Genomic DNA, 11,066 nt, shown 5'->3' with positions numbered 1-11,066 from the left:
GTGTCTCTTGGGTCGTTTCTGAACTTCTTGGTTTTGAGGATCAGTTTTGGGTCAAATGGATCCAGGAGGAAAAGCTGATTTTGTTTCATCTCCCGCTTCCTGCTGCTCCTTAAATCCCAGTTTCCTGCTTTGCCCCCAAGTTGTTGGTTCATTTCTCTGCTTCAGATTTATGTGTTTTTAACCAAAAACCAAACTCTCTGCCAGTTTTACACCTTCAGATGTTTTAGTTTTGGTCCTGCAGGCTTTTTTCTGGATGCAGGAATGAACAGGAAAACATTGCAGATACATGGACTTAAAACATAATTTTCTGGGTTCTACGGAGGACAGATCCTGCCTAAATTGGCAGCTTAAATTGAAATAAATGTCTTGAGTCATTAATGTATGAAATAAATGTGAATTTTTTTGTTTCCAAATTAATTTTCATTGGTATCTTGTTGGAAGATGTTCATGTTTTAACTGGTCGATTCCCAGATTAAAATGTTTCTCGAGTAAAACTCTGTACACAAAACCTCTTTGATTACAAACAAACTTCTCAGAAAATGAACGAAGGTTACAAATTCATCTTAGCAGATTTTTTTAGGACTTTGTCTGCGTTTTATTTGATGCTTGTATCCGAGTCGCAGCAGCTCTGCTCCGACTCTCCGTTGCTCCGACTTTTGTTGCTCCGACTCTCCGCATCAGATTTCCGTGTGTTTTCAGAAAAATGACTCAGCTGGAGGTTTAGTGAAGTCGACCTGCAATAACTGACCAGTTATTGGTCAGTTATTGGCCAGTTATTGGTCAGTTATTGGTCAGTTATTGGCCAGTTATTGGTCAGTTATTGGTCAGTTATTGGTCAGTTATTGGCCAGTTATTGGCCAGTTATTGGTCAGTTATTGGTCAGTTATTGGTCAGTTATTGGCCAGTTATTGGTCAGTTATTGGTCAGTTATTGGTCAGTTATTGGTCAGTTATTGGCCAGTTATTGGTCAGTTATTGGCCAGTTATTGGCCAGTTATTGGTCAGTTATTGGTCAGTAAAAAGTTCCGACCATCTCAACTTCAGCTTCCATATCTGATCGTTGAAAATAACTTTTGTGAAGAAGCAGAACGTAACAGATTCGTTTCAGATTTTTCCTCAGTGACTTTCCTTCAGCTGTAATTTCCAGGCTCAGCCTGAATCTAAACATTTTGTTCTGAGCGTTTTGAGAAAAAGCTGCGTTTTAACTGGAAACCAGTTTCTGATCTCGCAGGCGAAACACATTCATGCTCCGCTGAACTCACTGCTTCCGGTTTGATGATCCAGTTAAGATCACAGATTGTTTTGCCATTTTATCCATATCGACTTTTCAAAGACAAACACAGTCAGAGCAGCAATGAAGAGAGAACTGCATTCTGGGTAAAATCCTCATTTCCTGAAGTTTCAGCTTCTTCTGGGTCAAATTCTGTAAACTTCACCAAACGGCTGAAACTCTGTGCTGCACTGACGTTTGGCGAAGCAGGAAGTGATTATTTGAGTATTTATTTAGCTGCATCATGTTGTACAAATGATCATATTTAGGCAGGAAACGTTAATTTTCCTATTTAGAAAAATGAATTTAATTATTTACATATTTTTAATGCTGTATAAAACAAGCTTAAAGCTGAAGTTTGTAACTTTTAGAGAAAGTTTTGAAACTGTCACCACTTGTGATGTATGTTACAATCAGAGCCAGGAGGCGGGGCTTAGCGCTGTCAATCACAACCTCATGTGGCTGCCCCTACCCCGTTGTTCTCTGCTACGCTACAGCTAGCCACCCTGCTGTGAATGCTCCTGCTAGTTAGCATTAGCCACCAGTGACAGCGGATAACAGCGAGTTGTTTCTCCGCTGTTAGCATATTTAGCAGCATGTTCATGAGGATGATTGACAGCGCTAACCCTCCTCCTGGCTCTGATTGGGCAGACAGCAGTAAGAGCTCAGGAGGAGATTGATCTGTCACAACATGGCGACATTTCTTATAAATCTGTTTTTTTATAAAGTATTAAATTACTAAAATAATCCAGCTCATAATCTCACATTTCCTCCAGATTATCTGTGTCCTGCTCTTCTGTCTCTCTTCTATGGAGAGACAGAAGAGGAAAAAAAGCTGCTTTAGCCGACCACTGCTGCTAACTGCAGCGTTGGCTGCGCTAACCGTAAAATACAAAACGCAAACACTAGTTGGGCTAATGCTAAAGCTAATGTTTATGTTTGATTAACCTCTTAACATGGAAAGCAAATGCAAAGGGATACACCTGCATGATATTTAGCAGAAGCTAACGCTACATCGCTAGACCAACACTGCATTTAGCAGAAGCTAACGCTACATCGCTAGACCAACACTGCATTTAGCAGAAGCTAACGCTACATCGCTAGACCAACACTGCATTTAGCAGAAGCTAACGCTGCATCGCTAGACCAACACTGCATTTAGCAGAAGCTAACGCTACATCGCTAGACCAACACTGCATTTAGCAGAAGCTAACGCTACATCGCTAGACCAACACTGCATTTAGCAGAAGCTAACGCTACGTCGCTAGACCAACACTGCATTTAGCAGAAGCTAACGCTACATCGCTAGACCAACACTGCATTTAGCAGAAGCTAACACTACATCGCTAGACCAACACTGCATTTAGCAGAAGCTAACGCTGCATCGCTAGACCAACACTGCATTTAGCAGAAGCTAACGCTACATCGCTAGACCAACACTGCATTTAGCAGAAGCTAACGCTACGTCGCTAGACCAACATTGCATTTAGCAGAAGCTAACGCTACATCGCTAGACCAGCACTGCATTTAGCAGAAGCTAACGCTACATCGCTAGACCAACACTGCATTTAGCAGAAGCTAACGCTACATCGCTAGACCAACACTGCATTTAGCAGAAGCTAACGCTACATCGCTAGACCAACACTGCATTTAGCAGAAGCTAACGCTACGTCGCTAGACCAACACTGCATTTAGCAGAAGCTAACGCTACATCGCTAGACCAACACTGCATTTAGCAGAAGCTAACGCTACATCGCTAGACCAACACTGCATTTAGCAGAAGCTAACGCTACATCGCTAGACCAACACTGCTCATCCAGATTATCTGTGTCCTGCTCTTCCTGCTTGGAAATGTTTGGTTTGCGGCGACGCCTCGCTGCCAACCCGGCCTCCATTTTGATCTCTCCATCTCCCCCAACGTTCATTTCCAATTAAAATCTCCGTCTCGGAGGTCGGCGGCCCGGTGCTGCTGTGTGCGGCCGGCTGACGGAGTTTGCCGACTCCAGACTTCATCAAGGCTCTGATCTTTAATTTGCGTCCAACTCCAACCGAATGAAGGTTTCCCCTTAATGCTCGCAGCCGCAGTGTAGCAGCGGGGCGTTAAAGCGGCGGGTATCTGCGTGTGCGGCCCGTTTCTGAATGACCCATAATGACTCTGGGACAGAACGGATCCGTCAGGGCGCTGAACTCGAAGCCAATCAGGCCGCTAATGAAGATGGCGGCATAACGAGGAGGCGACTAACGGCCACCAAGTCGCTCTGCGGCCGACCTTCACGGCTCCGTTTGCCTTTAGGTTCGGAAATGAACCCGACGGGCAGGAGGCGTCATGGAGGCCCCGTTTCACCGCCAGGGTTAGTGCCAGCAGCTGCTGTTAGGGCGCCGCCGACCTCCGTGACACTTTCAGTCTCCAGCAGCTGAAACATCCATTTTGTTTTTATTCTGGTTTACAAAAACAACATGAAACCGACGGTAAGAACCCAATATAAACATAAATACAACATAAATACAGCATCTTATAGAGCGTGGTCGATTTGTCAAAATTAAATTGAACGTCTTTCAAGGGCAGAAATTATGTCAATTGAAGTTAGCCATGTAGCGTTAGCTTCTGCTAAATGCAGTGTTGGTCTAGCGACGTAGCGTTAGCTTCTGCTAAATGCAGTGTTGGTCTAGCGACGTAGCGTTAGCTTCTGCTAAATGCAGTGTTGGTCTAGCGACGTAGCGTTAGCTTCTGCTAAATGCAGTGTTGGTCTAGCGATGTAGCGTTAGCTTCTGCTAAATGCAGTGTTTGGTCTAGCGATGTAGCGTTAGCTTCTGCTAAATGCAGTGTTGGTCTAGCGATGTAGTGTTAGCTTCTGCTAAAGGCAGTGTTGGTCTAGCGATGTAGCGTTAGCTTCTGCTAAAGGCAGTGTTGGTCTAGCGATGTAGCGTTAGCTTCTGCTAAATGCAGTGCTGTTCTAGCGATGTAGCGTTAGCTTCTGCTAAATGCTGTGCTGGTCTAGCGAGGCAGCGTTAGCTTCTGCTAAATGCAGTGTTGGTCTAGCGATGCAGCGTTAGCTTCTGCTAAATGCTGTGCTGGTCTAGCGAGGCAGCGATAGCTTCTGCTAAATGCAGTGTTGGTCTAGCGATGTAGCTTTAGCTTCTGCTAAATTCAGTGTTGGTCTAGCGACGTAGCGATAGCTTCTGCTAAATGCAGTGTTGGTCTAGCGATGTAGCGTTAGCTTCTGCTAAATGCAGTGTTGGTCTAGCGAGGCAGCGATAGCTTCTGCTAAATGCAGTGTTGGTCTAGCGACGTAGCGATAGCTTCTGCTAAATGCAGTGTTGGTCTAGTGATGCAGCGTTAGCTTCTGCTAAATGCAGTGCTGGTCTAGCGACGTAGCGATAGCTTCTGCTAAATGCAGTGTTGGTCTAGCGATGCAGCGTTAGCTTCTGCTAAATTCAGTGCTGGTCTAGCGATGCAGTGTTAGCTTCTGCTAAATGCAGTGTTGGTCTAGCGGTGTAGCGTTAGCTTCTGCTAAATGCAGTGTTGGTCTAGCGATGTAGCATTAGCTTCTGCTAAATGCAGTGTTGGTCTAGCGATGTAGCGTTAGCTTCTGCTAAATGCAGTGTTGGTCTAGCGATGTAGCGTTAGCTTCTGCTAATTGCAGTGTTGGTCTAGCGATGTAGCGTTAGCTTCTGCTAAATGCAGTGCTGGTCTAGCGACGTAGTGTTAGCTTCTGCTAAATGCAGTGTTGGTCTAGCGATGTAGTGTTAGCTTCTGCTAATTGCAGTGTTGGTCTAGCGATGTAGCGTTAGCTTCTGCTAAATGCAGTGCTGGTCTAGCGACGTAGTGTTAGCTTCTGCTAAATGCAGTGTTGGTCTAGCGATGTAGTGTTAGCTTCTGCTAAAGGCAGTGTTGGTCTAGCGATGTAGCGTTAGCTTCTGCTAAAGGCAGTGTTGGTCTAGCGATGTAGCGTTAGCTTCTGCTAAATGCAGTGCTGGTCTAGCGATGTAGTGTTAGCTTCTGCTAAATGCTGTGCTGGTCTAGCGAGGCAGCGTTAGCTTCTGCTAAATGCAGTGTTGGTCTAGCGATGCAGCGTTAGCTTCTGCTAAATGCAGTGTTGGTCTAGCGAGGCAGCGATAGCTTCTGCTAAATGCAGTGTTGGTCTAGCGACGTAGCGATAGCTTCTGCTAAATGCAGTGTTGGTCTAGCGATGTAGCTTTAGCTTCTGCTAAATGCAGTGTTGGTCTAGCGACGTAGCGATAGCTTCTGCTAAATGCAGTGTTGGTCTAGTGATGCAGCGTTAGCTTCTGCTAAATTCAGTGCTGGTCTAGCGATGCAGCGTTAGCTTCTGCTAAATTCAGTGTTGGTCTAGCGGTGTAGCGTTAGCTTCTGCTAAATGCAGTGTTGGTCTAGCGATGTAGCGTTAGCTTCTGCTAAATGCAGTGTTGGTCTAGCGATGTAGCGTTAGCTTCTGCTAAATGCAGTGTTGGTCTAGCGATGTAGCGTTAGCTTCTGCTAATTGCAGTGTTGGTCTAGCGATGTAGCGTTAGCTTCTGCTAAATGCAGTGTTGGTCTAGCGATGTAGCGTTAGCTTCTGCTAATTGCAGTGTTGGTCTAGCGATGTAGCGTTAGCTTCTGCTAATTGCAGTGTTGGTCTAGCGATGTAGCGTTAGCTTCTGCTAAATGCAGTATTGACAACGTGATGTAGCATTAGCTTCTGCTAAATGCAGTGTTGGTCTAGCGATGTAGCGTTAGCTTCTGCTAATTGCAGTGTTGGTCTAGCGATGTAGCGTTAGCTTCTGCTAAATGCCTTTGCATTTGCTTTCCATGTTAAGAGGTTAATCAAACATAAACATTAGCTTTAGCATTAGCCCAACTAGTGTTTGCGTTTTGTATTTTACGGTTAGCGCAGCCAACGCTGCAGTTAGCAGCAGTAGTCGGCTAAAGCAGAAGCTTTTTTTCCTCTTCTGTCTCTCCATAGAAATAGTTGAACATCATGTAAACCTAAATTAGTTTCCCATCAAACTCGGTTAAACGTTAGCGCTGCAGTTTGAGGCGTCGTCTGTCTTCACTCGCCGGTTTAATGTTCTCACATCGATCGGCTCCTTCTGGATGCTCAACTGCTTTTATCAGGCAGCTTAGTGCGAGTAAGGTGATCCCATAAAAGCATAAAGTCTCTTTCCCACCATGAAATGTAGAAATTAAAGGGATTCCTGCACAACCATTATGTTTATCTAATTCCTTCCTGATTTACAGCAGACTAAAACAAAATTCAGCCGCCTGCAGCTTCCAGTTTCACCGAGTTTAATGTTTTTCATGTTGGTAGCTAAAAAAATGCTTAAACTTTAAATTGATCACTTTTCTGTTTGAATGAAATACTTGAGGCGAGTCTCTAACTACAGCAGAGGATTTTCAGGCTCTGAAAAAAGCTCAACTCATTATAAAAGATTAATTATTTTGTTCAAGAAAAGAGAATATTTACAGCCAACCGAACCTGAAAAGATCAAAAACGCACCAAAGAAATTCACGACAGCTTCTTCCATTAACGTTTTGCAGAGTTTCACTGCAGCAGGCGCTTTTATATCTCACTTTTTATGTGCATTTTTAATGCGTCTGATAGGATTCAGGAGCAGCTGCGAAGCAGTGCAATAAAACTAAAACAAAAAAAAAGAAAAGAAAAGCGAAGTGGAGTTGAACCTCCTCCCAAAGTTTGCGAACCTCTGGGGAAATGTGTCCCGACGCGGAGCAGACGGCAGCTGTTTCAGGTGCAGACGCTTCACTTCTGATGAGAAAATCATGGCTGCTGCTGCTCCCCCATTACGAGCGGCGGCGGCGGCGGCGGCTACCTGCCGGGTCACACACAGAATAATGAGAAAATTATTGATAAGTGCGGCAGGATTACAGGCTCTCTGCAGCCTCCGTTTGGATCTGGCCTCGTCTTTCTGTTTGGCTTTAGGTGCCTTTGACTCTTTTGTTCATCCTGCTGAAATTGCATAAAGCCTTTCATCTGAGCTGATGGTTTTGGCTCCACGGCAATAACTTTTGTCTGAACTTCCTAAAATAAATCTGCTGAATTACGGCGTTAATAACGGTGTGAGCCGACTTCTCAGTCAGGTTCTGCTTTTATGTGGTGATAACTCTGTTGAAGCTGCGGGAAATTAAATTCACAAAGTTTTTACCAGATTTAACGGAAGCGGATTCACCCTAAACTTTCCAGATTCCAGCAGACGGATGACGTTTCATCGTTTCTCTTCATGTCTTACCCGTTTTGTGTGAATGCAGCTGAACTTTAAACTTTAACCAAGTGGCACCAGGTCCAGTTGGGAAACCCAAACAGTGAAACTCTCCTTGTTTTGGTGGATAGTAAAGTTTTTCCGCTCACCTGAAACCTCATCAGGTGCTTCTTGAGTGGGATCAGCCAATCACAGGGCTGCAATTTTTACGTATTTTTTAAGAAATGCATTTTTTCTCTTTAGCTTCTTAATGTTTAAATCGAATATGACTTGACCTGAAGGATTCGCCGAGTTTCTCTCTGAATGTTTGAGGCAATAATTCAAACTTCTGATTAATTTTTTGTAATTTTTATCCCACCTATAACTTAATATAACTTGATATAAATCAATATCTAAACGCGTTGATAGTTTGGTAGACTCGGTTCAATCAGGGACCAAAGTTGCAACATTTGCTGCGTTCTCTGTCACAAACCAACCAAACCCTCTGAGCAGCCTGTTCCCCTCCTGGCCTGTGGGGGCGCTGCACCAACAACCACTGAGTGAAACGAGAAAACCTCTGAAGACGCTGAGCGCAACTTCCTTCTTCACCAAGTGGAAACAAAATGGAGGCGTCAGATTTTAGTGTTTGGAGGTTTTCTCATTTTCTTCTGCTAGCGCTAGGCTAGCATGTTTGTTTGGTTTTATTTACCCAGAATGCCTTGCGCTGTAATCCACTTCCTGCTTTTGGTCCGTTTAGCGTCCACATATGGATTCAAACTGAATCGGAGTTCACTTCAACCAAACCCAGGCCGAGGTTTGTAAGGCGGACCAGAGTTAGCTTAGCATTCACACTTCACCAACCGAACCGGACTTTCTAATCGGGTTTAATAAAGTCCTGGAGTTTAATTAAAGCGGAATAAACGGGACCGATGGGAATGCAGCCAAAAATGCAGGAAACTGCCCCATCTGGAGAGCGGAGTGTCATCAGCGTGGCTTCGAAGATCAATGTGACGCATCCTGGTGACACCAGGATCCAATGGTGGGAAGCAATAAAAACCTTAATTCAACCAAATTAAAAAACCTTAAGATCTAAAATCTCTTTTTCTAGATGGACCTGGCAAGAATAGCAGCACAGTTTACAGATATCAACATTTACATCCAATCAGAAAAATATGTTTAGTTGTAAAACCATCAGAGCATAAAATACTAAAATAAAGAATATAATAACCAAACTCAGTTAAAACCTCACCGTCTGTCAGCAACACTTTCTGAGCCTCGGTTTAATCTCAGTCTGAACGTAGGCAGCAGCACGTGTAACTGCTCTCTGACCCAGATCTGTCCCGACTCTGGGACCAAAGTTTCAAAAGAGGAGGACCTGAAATTGAGCCTTGCGGAACGCCGTACTCTCCACTGGAAACGAGCCGGGTTTGGTAACGCAGGCAGGGCTGCATTAACAAACTCCAAATCACAGCTTAAAAGCCGCTCCGCATCCAACCCCCAGTCCTACGTTTGACCCCCTGCTCCCGGTTACCACGGCGACGGCCCAACCGCTCCATCCATCCATCGGTCGGTCAGCGTCGCCTTCCCTGCTCCTTCCCCGCGGTGCGGCTCCCTCCAGGCCGCCTCACGAACAGCTGAGCGGTCTGGAGGCTCGACGCTGCTGAGGAGGTGAGGCGGCGTTTGAACCGGCAGCCGAAACGTAACGGACCGTCATGATGGAGAAACGCCGCCATCGGGTGAAGTTTCCCCACAGAGGCTGAGACGTTTTCTCCCCTTCATGGCTGGAACAGACTCCCAGTCCCTCCAGTCCTCTGTCCTCCTCCAAATAGAAGATTTATTATTTATTACCAGCACAACAGTGGAGTTCTTTCTTTAAAGCTCTTTATAGAAACCCCCCCCCAAAAAACAGAAAGTGTGGGGCTTTGTAGAGGAGAGTCTTCAGAGCACGATATTAAACAAGCCAGGCACATAAATCAAACTACGAAACACAAATGCAAGACGGATTATTCATTCAGGGATAGAGGGGGAGCTAAAGGGGAAATATTCTGCTAAATTACTTTTTTTATACTTCCATTTGGGTTTCTACTGCTTCTAAAAGCAGCCAAACAGTTAAAACAGTAAAACGGCAAAATGTTTTTAAGAAATGGTTTTTTTTTATGCCTGGAAAATGAGCCGTTTCAAAAACCTCCCGATAGATAAGTCACACTGCGCCGTTACCTAGCAACCCTAACTGAACTCTAGCACGTTACCTAGCAACCCAACCTGAGCCAAACCCGTTACCTAGCAACCCTAACCTGAGCCCAACCCGTTACCTAGCAACCCTAACCTGAGCCCAACCCGTTACCTAGCAACCCAACCTGAGCCCAACCCGTTACCAAGCAACCCAACCTGTTACCTAGCAACCCAAGCCGAACTCCAGCACGTTACCTAGCAACCCAACCTGAGCTCAACCTGTTACCAAGCAACCCAAGCTGAACTCTAGCACGTTACCTAGCAACCCAACCTGAGCCAAACCCGTTACCTAGCAACCCTAACCTGAGCCCAACCCGTTACCTAGCAACCCAACCTGAGCCCAACCCGTTACCAAGCAACCCAACCTGAGCCCAACCTGTTACCTAGCAACCCAAGCCGAACTCCAGCACGTTACCTAGCAACCCAACCTGAGCTCAACCTGTTACCAAGCAACCCAAGCTGAACTCCAGCACGTTACCTGGCAACCCAACCTGAGCCCAACCCGTTACCTAGCAACCCAAACTGACAACAGAGTCGACACGAATTGAATGCGCTGCTAATCCGCCCCATTTGCTTTTGCCGCTCCTCTTTAAACCTCTGGATGGCTACAAGCTTAGAACGGCCACGACTTTCTAGAGATGGTTTGAACTTTTTCCTTCCCAACTCCTCTGGGATTTTGGGTCATAGTTCAGAGGTTATTTGAGCCCTTGATATGCCAACCAGCTGCTCCAGGTTGTAGAAACATTGTTGCCATGGTTACGCGTCTTAACAACTGTCCAAAAGGAAATAAAACTGGGAGCAGAAGTCTTTCCAACAGCACAGCATCAAAACCTGGAGGGAATAATCAGAACGTGAAAAGCTTCAACCAGAAAGAACAAAAGAAGGAAAATCGTCATCAGACTCAGAAACAGCTGATTTCACCCTGAAAGTTTGTAACTTCTGAGAAAACTTCGGCATCCTAAGCTGACCCGAGTCACAGCGGATCGTCGTTCCCTGTGAAAACCTCAGGAACGCCTCATCGATCTCTGCTGGAGGTCGTCCGCTCGCATCGTCGTCTCGTCAGTCCAGCAGGAACTAATCTGTGGCGACGTTTCTTCAGGAACGGTTTCGTTTGCCTCCCGGTTTCCGTTGAACTTTTCGTTCCAGATTATTGTGTCTCGAGGTGAAATTCAACCTTTCATCCGCTGATGTCGATGTGTGTTAATCAGACGGAGGCTGAAGAGTCTTTGTGCCGCCTGCAGAGACATCAAAGCTGAAGATTCAGAGTTATTGACCTTGAGATGACATTGATTTCCCTTTAGAGATGAAAAGGAGTTTGCTCTGAAACACTGTAAATATTTTCTGCAGAGGGTAATGATGATTGATTTTCCACT

General features: G+C 45.3%; 1 long non-coding RNA gene across 1 annotated transcript in view; it reads left to right on the top strand.

The window, feature by feature from the left end:
• The first annotated feature begins 3,112 nt into the window (after positions 1-3,112).
• The window catches only part of LOC103462991 (uncharacterized), a 90,591-nt gene continuing 82,637 nt past the window's right edge, over positions 3,113-11,066 (top strand). The window contains exon 1 of the long non-coding RNA XR_014087032.1: positions 3,113-3,738. This is a non-coding gene — a long non-coding RNA (uncharacterized LOC103462991). The remainder of the gene's footprint in view (positions 3,739-11,066) is intronic.

This window comes from Poecilia reticulata, chromosome 3, assembly GCF_904066995.2.
Source record: "Poecilia reticulata chromosome 3, P_reticulata-male-v2, whole genome shotgun sequence".
Lineage (NCBI taxonomy): Eukaryota > Metazoa > Chordata > Actinopteri > Cyprinodontiformes > Poeciliidae > Poecilia > Poecilia reticulata.
This window is presented reverse-complemented; position numbering and strand designations above follow the sequence as displayed.